General features: G+C 30.7%; 1 protein-coding gene and 1 non-coding gene across 2 annotated transcripts in view; one reads left to right on the plus strand and one right to left on the minus strand.

The window, feature by feature from the left end:
* Window positions 1-1,431: 1,431 nt before the first annotated feature.
* Trnav-cac lies at window positions 1,432-1,504 on the minus strand. Its single transcript has one exon. It is a non-coding gene; the product is annotated as a tRNA-Val (tRNA).
* Window positions 1,505-10,357: 8,853 nt separating this feature from the next.
* The window catches only part of LOC123700079 (glucose dehydrogenase [FAD, quinone]), a 44,911-nt gene continuing 43,009 nt past the window's right edge, over window positions 10,358-12,259 (plus strand). The window contains exon 1 of the mRNA XM_045647193.1: window positions 10,358-10,423. The gene's annotated coding sequence lies outside the window, so the exon portion shown is untranslated. The remainder of the gene's footprint in view (window positions 10,424-12,259) is intronic.

Below are 12,259 nucleotides of genomic sequence, written 5' to 3' on the forward strand. Positions count from 1 at the left end.
TATATATTGTAATTTGTACTCGTCGGGGAACACAGACTCAGGAAGCATGTTCCTTCCAGTCATGGCGGTTCGGATAAAGAAAAATACATATAGCTCTATTCCTTTTTATTACATGGAAGTTAGGTACATAATAATATTTAAAGGATAATAAATATTACGATTTGAATGTGCGAACATGTCAATAAAATAAATACAATGGAAATGCAAATTTTACGATTGCAACATTATAACATAAATAATATGTACCTAGTTTTCAATATCGTTTTAAGTAAATTAATTAAATTAATTAATTAGTTATTAGTTTTCACACAGCCGAGGCCCCAAAAATTAAAACCAGATATAATTTAAAATTACATTTAATAATTAAAATGAGACTTTACAACCATGTCTGCACGATGCAGACCGGAGTTAAAGAATGAATTCAATATTTTAATAATTATAAAGACGTAAACTTGGATGCTAACTCAGGCAAACCGCACCCACATTATATTCCCGTGCAAATGGCGTATTCTGTATTCAGCAGTTTCGTATGAAGGCAGGGCCGTAATTAGTATAAAAACGGTATCTATTTATTTTATTTTTTTTATGAACGATAGCATTGACCACGATCCTACTGGTAAGCGAAGGTGTGGTCTGATGGTATACGCATCCGGGCTATAATTTAGATATATTATATACCTACAAAATATCTTAAATAAACCGATATAGAACGAGAAAAATATTATATTCTTTTTGACTGATCACTGCTTAATTAAATCTCATTTATTACTACAGCTTTTCGCCCGTAGATTTACCCGCGGCAAAGGAAATGCCGCATAGTTTCCGTTCCCGTGTGAATTCGGGATAACATCTTTCCTATGGTTTAATCTTAATTACTCTCTATGTGGGTGCAAAATTTCATGAAAATCGGTTGAGCAGTTTTTGCGCGAAGGAGTATTACATTACAAATATAGGTAAGTACAAACTTTCAAATTTATGAAGTGGATAGTATTTATTAAAGGAGGTCTTAATGTCGTTAAATACTTAAAATGTGTGTTGCAATTTATGTAGTTGCACGGTAACAAAAATTTCTACGCCTTACATTAATTTCACACAGCTTTAGATTTCAGTCATATTTGCTATTTAAAATACCAAGGCGTTCTTAATAATGCCGTTTTCATTATATTGACGAATAGAATGTATAGTTTAATAATATCGAGAATTAACTTTGTAGATTTATTTATAGATGGAAATTATGGATTTCGTTGTCTTAAATAACAATTGCAAATACATAATTATGTTATAGATTTTATCTAAAATGTATAGAAAATCCTTCCAAAAATTTTCTCTTCATAAAAACATTGTTTATATTATGTTTATTCTTTCTTATTTAATCAATAGAATTAATATTTTGAAAGCTAGTTAATAATCTAACGCAAAAAATAAGAGCACTGTTTCCGCCCGGGATCGAACCGGGGACCTTGTGCGTGTGAAGCACACGTGATAACCGCTACACTACGGAAACTTGAAGGATGTATTCGAAATTATCGAATAGTTCTATGGTCTTGTTTTATCCATTTATATGCTTTTTTATGATCAAAAAAGTTGTGTTAGTTTCACGACTTTAACAAACTTAACTTTCACTACCCGGACGGAGCCGGGTCAAGCAGCTTGTTTAAACCTTAAATTAAGTTTATGATGTATAGTAGCATTAAATCTTATATATATAAAATTCCCGTGTCACAATGTTAGTCACCATACTCCTCTAAAACGGCTGGACAGATTCTCATGAAATTTTCTGTGCATATCGGGTAAGTCTGAGAATCGGCCAACTTCTATTTTTCATATGTACCACGGGCGAAATACTTTCAATTTCAAACATTTTATGAGAAAAAAAATCCGTAGTTAGTTAGTCAAGTTTAAAAAAAAATACTTTTTGTGTTTTAAAGTGAAACTTCTTTATCGGGGTTGGAAAAAATTTAGTATAACATTTTTCCGTTACGTGCAATTTTTTTCTTATCCCTAGAGTTCTCTTCTTTTCTCTTTTCTAATAAGGTCATAAAGAAGTTTCACTTCTTACGTGTGTATACCTACTAGTAGGTACACACACGCATTATTTTTGCTTAATTCATGAAAATTTGTAATAAATGTAACTATACCTATTCTTTAGTTTTTCCCACCCTATTGACCTAAATAAGTCCCTAAGATGATGTTAGTGTTATTATTGCTGTAAATTTGCAAGATAATTAATGACACTATAATATAATCATAATTAAGATGTGAATAAGGAAGACATTAATGTTTCATATAAAATTATTAAAATTGTATCTACTGAGTAAATAGTAGAGTAATAAATAAGCTTTTAATGAACCCCTTCCTTCAAAATATTATTAATGGATAGGAGTTAAAATAAATAATAACAACACTGTCTTAGATTTGTTTCCACTAATAATTAAATTTACTTATTTATAAAATATAGCAATAATGACTTAGTGAATAACTAGCACAGATAATATTATTATAATCTATACTATTTTATATTATAAAGCTGAAGAGTTTGTTTGTTTGTTTGAACGCGCTAATCTCAGGAACTACTGGTCTGATTTGAAAAATTATTTCGGTGTTATACCCGGCGCGGCCTAAGATGATCCCTATGACACTGACAGTTATTCTCAAGAGACAAACTTGTAATGGCGTCACCATTAAATTAGAAACGTATTGGAGGCTTCTAAAAATGGCATTTATTAATTTTTACGTAGCTTTATGCCATTACAATGATATTCCGTTGGCTTTATAACAATTCTTAACATTTACGAGAAATTATATCAATCTGACTTTACGTTTACGTCCTTTAAAACTTACATCGTTGGCATTTATCGACTAGTGCGGAAAGTATCGATAAACAAATTTCGATAATGGAAACGAGTTCACATTTTTTCCATGCTTAAGCTGTAGTTCATTCACTATTGAATGGAACAGAAGATCGCAGCATAATTAATTAATTAATTTCCGTTCGCGTTAATTTACTTACCTATGATAATATAAGTTTTAGAAAAATTAAATGGGGGATTCCATTTTCATGATAAAATAATATACACTGTGTTAAACGGGTTAAAAATTACGAGAAAATGATAAGGTGCATTTTTATGTTTTGGAAAACTTTCGTTTTACTTACCGTTTCGTTTACATAATAGACGTTAAAAATTCATTTTATAATATTTGTAAAAACATGTTTACCGACGTGGCTGAATGCAAACCACGCCTTTGCCTATAAAATAGTAAAGTATCGACACGATCCATCATACGAGCAATCACTAAGACGAACTGTCATAGGGATCATCTTAGGCCGCGCCGGGTATAGATAGCCTATTTGTCGAGGAAAGCTATAGGCTATAGGTAATAATATATCATCATGCTAAGACATGCAACAGGAGCGGAGCCACGTGGGTGAAACCGCGAGGCGCAGCTAGTACTATAATAACTTGGTAACTTATCGTTCAACAACCTTTGAGTATTTTTATCGACATTTGACCATCACTTAATTATATTTTAATTACAATTTATGCAATTTGTATTACTGCGTAAACTGCGAAACAAGGTCTTAATTCACGACGTAATAACAAAAGTTCACTTACACTAGAGTTCAGCTAGTTGAACTAGATAATTACACTAGTGTTGGCGGGAAACTATCGATTAAATAAATAAATAAATATAGCCTTAAATGATTGAAGCATAATTAAACATTAATTGATTGATAATTTACTCTAGAAAACTGAGCAAATCTTTATGCAAATTACATAATATATTTGTTTTGTAACCTTAAGTAGGTACTTTTTTTTGTATCTCATCCAAAATTGTATAAGCAGAATAAGTACCATGTGTTTATAACTTTATAATATGTAATTGAATGATCTTTTCTTTCTTATTAATCGAAGAAGTGAAATATACCTTATGGTAGGTATTAAATACATGATAATAGTTTTTTTATTGTTTTCATATTAGGAAGAAAGTCTAATCGAGATCGTTTTAACGTAACAATATATAACTAAACTAAATTGTGTCTATAACTATTTAATGTTAGGTAGGTACTTTTTATTTCAATTCTAGTACTTATGAGTTGTTTTATACTAAGTTTAATTTGCATTGATTATCTAGACTAGAAAGTATTATTGTTATACAATGAATTGAGGTTTTTCGATACCGAGTACTGCATTATGACCTTATTAACATTTTCATTAATTCATTAAATTGGTAAAAAAATACCGGTACCGTGTGCAGTTTCCTGAACATTATTATTATACGTGTAAATACACTTTATTAATATTTATTTGTTCTAATAATCTTATGATGATGCATATTACATTTACATTATACAAAAACAACTTTTACCTTATACAAAAAAGCGTCAAAAGAGGAAGTTCTAAACGATGGTTTATATCGATAAGAAGCACAACACTAAATCGTGATCACCTCGCGAAACCGAAAGTGATGTGCCGTGGGAAGCTGCTACGGATGGTTTTGTTGAAGATTCCTATTAACTTTATTGTACTTTAATGTTCGCGTTTTGAAATAATTGGGTTACTATGGTAACCTTAAATTGTGTGCCCTTGTATGTAATGGTTTCAATAATCGATTATTATCTGTGAAATAAACAGATTAAATAAGCTTTGTGAGTTGCTAACATGTGAATTTTATTTTAGCTCTTTTACTAGCCTATTAGACTATAATGTATTGGGGGGTATGTCCCAAATAAAGTTAATGCTCTATCACACCTAATGTAAAAATACTAAATTAATTTATTATATTACTAGGTTTCCGCCCGCGGCTTCGCCCGCGCAGTCAAAGAAAAACCCGCATAGTTCCGATTCCCGTAGGATTTCCGGGATTGCGTCATTTTCCCGGGATAAAAAGTAGCCTATGTCCTTTCTCGAGTATCAAAATATCTCCATACCAAATTTCATGAAAATTGGTTCTGTAGTTTAGGCGTGATTGAGTAACAGACAGACAGAGTTACTTTCGCATTTATAATATTAGTATGGATGAGTACTGTAATGCCATTAGTTATCTCGATTTATTAATATTATACACATTTTTTTTTACACATAACTCAGCTAAACGTATGATTTCCTCATTAAAAACAGAAAAATACCAGTAAAGCATTTATAAAAATGTAGTAAAAAACAATAGAAAGTAAAACTGTAATGTATTTATTTTTTATCAGCAACATAAATTTCAAAATTGCACACTAGTTGCAAATTATAAAAATAAAATTATTTTAAAGACATTATAATGCACGATCTTATGAAATCTAAATACAATAGCCTAGTATGAAATCGGTCTATCCATTTGTAACCTTCTGACCCATAGAAATCAGATACATAATATCAACTATTTATCCAATACAATGTCCTTCTAAAAAATCTCTCCTCAACAATTACGTATTAGTAATATGATAATATAATCTATTGTGTAAGAGTTTAAACTGGTATCATGTATAGCTCTAGATACGCCTATAACTGATCATAGGTGAACCCCTGAGGCTGGACAAATTTAAGGCTGCTTACTAACGGACGGTTCACTCGTCGACATATTATTTTTTAATCTTTAGGTAAAAATGCATTATGACTATAATCTGAAATTATGGAAAAGATGTTAAGCATTTGATATTTAGAATTATTGTACCTATGTGTGTATTCTTACTATTCTTTTTATAGCGTAACATATTAATGCTTAAATATGGGTATTTATTCAAAAAGAACCAGTATTAAAACTTATATGGTTTAGTTTAACAAAAAATTCTACATTGTAATCAACAAATATGCTACCTGTATATCAGAAGAAATTATGTTTGTGTTGTACATTTATTGAGGAAAGCTACAGAATATATTGAATCATCACGCTGCAATTAAGGAGCAAAGTCTGTCACACATCTGTGAACACAGTTGCATAAATAGGAAAGCAGCAAATAAAACGGAAACTTTAAAGAGCAGATAAAGGTAAGTTCATTGTATAATCAAATAATTTATTTCTATTAAAATTTATCAGCGTCTAGATCGTCTAGATATGAAAAGCCTTATAAGTAGTTTACCTTATGTCAATCAGTGAAGCCGGTTCAATCATAAAAGTGCGATTTTTCTAATATCATAGCGATCTAGTTTAATACTATAATATGTCCCTTCACTTTTATATCCGTAAGGCAAATTAACGTTACAAAATAGGTAAAATATTCTAATATTAGTAATTTATAACGATTAACTACGAGATATTAATTTCATGTATCAAAAAATATTTAGAGCTTTATACATGTCCTTGGAAATTTTAAAGTAGCAATTATGAAATAACTACGTTTCCGCACGCAGCTTCGCCCGCGTTTTGAAAGAAAAACCCGCATAGTTCCCGTTCCCGTAGGATTTCCGGGATGAAACCTACCCTATGTGTTAATCCAAGTTACCCTCTATATGTGTGCTAAATTTCATTGTAATCGATTCAGTAGTATTTGCGTGAAAGAGTAACAAACACACACACACATCCTCACTTCGCATTTTTGCTTTATCTTTCTCTTTTTCCGTGTTACAATGTCTATAAAATTTTTCTACAAAAAACTATACTACAAAAATTGCCAAATAACACACAAAAATAGACGAACTTTTTTGCTAACACCAAATATTTAAATGAGAAGACAGAGCCTTAAATTTCGTAAATTTTTGCTATTGTTGGTTACCTAAGTAAATTAATGAAAGTAGACCAAAATATGTAGCGATCGCTGTATGAATTTTTATACATATATTGATGAATTGCATATTTAATCAATTCCGATTAGTTTAGAATCATGTAAATTAAATACGAGCTGTTCCCCGCGGTTTCACTCGCATTGCTGTTGGTCTTGGGGTGATGATTACTACTAGTACCTTTGCCTACTAGATTTCCGCCCACGGCTTCGCCCGCATTTTCAAAGGAAAACCCGCATAGTTCCCGTTCCCGTGGGATTTCCGGGATAAAAACTATCCTATGTGTTAATCCAAGTTACGCTCTATATGTGTGCTAAATTTCATTGTAATCGGTTCAGTAGTTTTTACGTGAAAGAGTAACAAACATCCATACATCCATACAAACTTTCGCATTTATAATATTAGTAGGATAGCCTTCCTCGATAAATGGGCTATCTAACACCGAAAGCTAAAGCTTTATAATTTTAGTATATATTAAATATTAAAAGTGTATATAGTACGGGAGCTACCAACGTTTAAAAAAAAGTCATTTTAGTATAGTTGGGTTTTTGATATACTGTTTCTCTTGCTATTTCGGTTAGAGTCCGGGCTGTCTGGCTGGCCGCAGTGGTTGCGTTTATTAGTGCGCATCTTATCTGCACAGGAAAATATCCTTAATTTAAAGTCATTTTTTAACGCGTAATTTTTAATCGTTTGCCTTTAGATAGATCCATCAGATATAATTTTTTTATTGCAAGACGTTTTTTTCGTTGTAAAATAGGTGCCATACGCAATTTTTATTTCAAAATAACTAAAATGTCATCGAAATAAGTGAAATTACATCAACATGATTCCGCTTAAAAGGTAAGTAATAACTTTATTATTTATATTATATTATCCTTTTTTAATACTTATATTGAATAATTAGTAAACTAATATTTTTAATAGATGGTTTCATATTTATTACACTTTTGGGTATAAATATGAATTTGATGATATTTGTATTTTCTAGTGCTTGATTTTACGCGAGTATTATACATTTTGAAATTAAAGACTTGGGAAAATAATACAATGAATAAATCGCGTTTAAAATCCGTTAAAAAGTATTTAATTTCTTGATGAAATTTGGTTTTTATCAAGTTTACATTAACGTCCTATTTGAGGTTCGTTGGGAAAAAGGAGGCGATATGGTAGATTGTTGCAATAAAACTGTAAATAGTAAAATGAATATTATATATAGTATAAGTAACACAGTGATTACTTATCCTTCACTGGGACTCATGTTGATGGAATTTCACTTATTTCGATGATATTTTAATTATTTTGAAATAAAAATTGCGTCTGGCACCTATTTAACAACGAACAAAACGTCTTGCAATAAAAAATGTATGTCTAATGGATCTATCTAAAGGCAAACGATTAAAAATTACGCGTTAAAAAATGACTTTAAATTAAGGATATTTTCCTGTGCAGATAAGATGCGCACTAATAAACGCAACCACTGCGGCCAGCCAGACAGCCCGGACTGTAACCGAAATAGCAAGAGGAACAGCATATCAAAGAACCAACTATACTAAAATGCTCACTTGTCAACGTTGCTACCTCCTAGAATAATAGTATTAATTATGATCGACTTTCGCAACATATAAGAGCGATGCACTAATGTTTTTAGCATTTAACTGTATTAATGTCATGGCTACGATGACATTTCTTAAAAGGATTTGGTTAATCTTTGTTTGATATTACGAAGGAGGAGAGCTTAAGTGTTAGCAGAATGACGGTTTATGTTCCTGAACCGAAAATCTATAGTTCCTATAATAATATTATTAGTATTATAAAGCTGAAGAGTTTGTTTGTTTGAACGCGCTAATCTCAGGTACTACTGGGACGAATTGAAATTTGTTTTCGGTGTTAGATAGCCCATTTATCGAGGAAGGCTATAGGTTATATATCATTACGCTAAGACCAACAGGAGAGGAGCCACGCGGGTGAAATCGCGAAGCACAGCTAGTAGGTGAATGTCTTGAGAATGACATGAATCGCGTGCACTTATATAGATCACACGAATATAGAGCTAGAGCAAGAATACTCTTTCGTGATCTTTTAGTGTAAACGAAAACTCGTATTCCGTATTAGAACATTGCATATAATCTTTTCAAACGCTCTAAGAACAACGAATGCTCTACGCCTGTTTACACTATAAGAATTTGACATAGTGGGGTCAGAATTCGCACGTTTAATGTACTGTAAGAAATATAGTAGGATTTTTCCAGATAAATACATACTTAATATATGTTTTTTAATTACAATACTTTAGATACAGATGTTAAATCAAACTTTACATTTTTCTCCTTCTTTATAAGTGCCAAAATATAACAACTAATTGAAATTTGATCGTAATTTTACTTTTTCAAAATGTTTAATAAGCTGAAATTCAAATATATCAAGAAACAATGATTCTCCTTCAATGTCGTGATTTTTTGTGACAATTATATTAATTAACCTTGATCATAAAAACAACCAAACAATTCTTAGAATCTTTTGTTTTTAAATGTAAAAAAGTGACCATAGACACAGCTTAACCTTAGATAATATGTTTTTATCACCAACAAGGCTTATAATAATATGGTGAACATAGGCTACCTTCATGGTTTATTACCATAGAGGTTAGGTTGTTAATTAGATAATTACGCTACAATGCATATAATTTTTGCGATAATTTAAATAGTAATTAATTATTGTAATGTTTATGTAATACGGTAGCGAATAGGGCATTATATTTATTATTTTTGTATATAGTTACTTGTAGATTGTATTTATAATAAAATGTTTATATTATTTTGTAGAAGGGAAGGTAAAAATACAGAAATGAGTAGAAATTATTATCAATTAAACAGTACACATAAAATGTTAATAAAATAGCTTTTATGTTACTTTAAAAATATTATTTTTACATGTTATTCCTATCTGAATGTCGCGTTTGCTCTACTTTTTAAGGTTTAATTCAAAATTACATTTATGTTATTAAGAACTTTTTGAATGCTCATTGTTAAGTCCTTTTAATATGTATTATAAGTAGTTATACTCATCAAATTTATAAATTTAGAAACATTTCTATACCACAGTCATACAAACCTCATAACCATTCCTACATTGTAACACTAACACATCATTCTTTAATACTATCCGCATCACTACAACGGCCAAAGCTTGAACCTGGGATATCTTTTATTCAAGTCAAACTTCTTTAGGCGCGTTGAGAGTATAATTTCAAGGTCGCGTCATGACAATACCATCACGTTAATGAGTAAGGCGACGATTTTGGTATCTTTGAATCTTGTCAAAGAAGTTTGAAACGAGCTTTCCACCCGAGCTCACATTTTCAAAGAAAACCCGGCATAGTTCCGGTTCCTGTGGGATTTCAGGGATAAAACATATCCTATGTGTTAACATAAGTTACCCTCTATGTGTGTGCCAAATTTCATCGTAATCTATTCAGTAATATTTGCGTGAAAGAGTAACAAACACCCATACTCGCAAACTTTAGCATTTATAATATTAGTAGGACAGACAGCATCTTTGCAACGTTAGAGCCTTCGCCCCTGGGGCTTTGCCCCCAGGTACTACCTCGTAACCCGAGTGACCTGGTCCGTTCCACGCAGTCTGTGACAAACGCGCGCGCGCACCGCACGCAAAGTGCATTCGAAAGTGAACTTTTTATCTGGATCGGTGCTAAGGTGCGTAATCTAAAATGATATAATAATTAGTATTATTCAGGTGATTAGATGCTTGGTTAATTTTGAGGTGTGTGCATTATAAAATTTATCGAATTTTAAGATAAATAAGTTATTTGTGATGATTTAAAGCTACTAAAATTATGAATGGTTGAGAAGTTAAAATTATTTTGTTTTTCTGATTGGCAAAAAAGAGAGAAATAAATCCGAGAGAGATTATTATTTTTATGTATGATTAATTTAAATTTAATAATCATTTTAATTAATATAATATCTAACAGAAGAAAGCACTTAACTTTCAAATATGTACCGAACTTCACCTCAAAGCTCTTGAAATTTTTACGAACTTCGAATCTGAACGTGGGTAGTGTAGCGCGTTGAAATCTTTAACATAATCAATACGTTGGACGCAAGCTTAACTTTTGAATAAATAAACAAATATTATTATTATTAGGTACCTAAGTGATTTTGTGCTCTATTTTTGCAATAACAGAAACTAGGTCAAACTATAAGCCGAGATCGTGCGATTCTTTTCCGTAACTTTTTATAATTAATAAAAAGCCAAAGAAAATGTAATAGATATTATTATTTTATTGTATACGTAACAATAGACTTAGAATCAATAATTATTCATCCATACAATTAAATATTCGGACAAAAAGTGGGTAAATTTATTCTTCGAGTTTATTTTATTTTTTAACTGCACCTTCAAAATTATTTTTGTCATGAATAGTCAATTTATTCAGGAATATAATAATATTCTATTTAACATATAACAATCAAACCTCATCATCATTATCAATGTTGCAATTGAAAAAAATCCTTTTGAGAGCATACGAAGTCGCGTGATTAAACTATCTTCTATGTGATAAACGACATGTGCCGTAACGAATGCGCTAACTTAGTTTATAACAACGATTATAGCATTGCAAGTGTTCAATCTAACCCATCAAAATAACCATCAATGAAATTATATCTTTATTAAAGTAGTTAATATACAGGGTTTCCTTTTGTAGAACTTTTTAATCAATCTATGGCCTAGGCGTTTGAAAAAAAAAACATTTATACAGTTTGTGTTTTTTTGTCTTCGATTTATCTTTTACATTATCGCTCTGTTTGAACGACGAATGCAAGGCAAATATGAAAACAGTAAACAATAATAAATAACAATTAATATTATAGGTATTTACGCAAAATATATCCCGCCTTATCGCTAAAACAGCGATCTCTTCTAGGCAACGAATTATCATTCTGTATAATTTTGTAATAAACAAATTTTACGACTTTACCTTAGAAAAACGCGTAATACATACTCTTGCTTTTAAATAATCTAACAATTGAGTTATTTATTTAATTAAGGTCAGCCAACAGTTGTTTACAAAACCAAGAAAAACAAGAACACAAAATAACTTATATAAATGCAACAACTACCTACATACTTTTTTTTTAAAGAAAAGAAAAACAGAACGGTTATGAAAACAAACAAGGCAGTTGGTTAGTAGTTATATCTAACAATTCATTACAATATTTATTGAATATAAAACAATACAGTAATCCATAAAATCTAATAAGCTACCAAGAGAAACATAAAAGCTCAAAAATGGCGTAACTAAAGTGTACATTATTAATAATATTTGTACGTCACGACAGACGACTCGGACCTTGGGAAGAACCTTTCTATTTTAATTCATCCCATTCACAAAATATACTAAGCAAAGATGCATATTATATTTCATGGTAAATAATAAATATATTTTAAGCAACGTTTCCAAAAACGATGAAATTTTGTTAACAAGTAGTGTTATTCTAGTTATTATTAGCTAATACATTTGAGTTAGG

Source organism: Colias croceus, chromosome 19 (genome assembly GCF_905220415.1).
Source record: "Colias croceus chromosome 19, ilColCroc2.1".
NCBI lineage: Eukaryota > Metazoa > Arthropoda > Insecta > Lepidoptera > Pieridae > Colias > Colias croceus.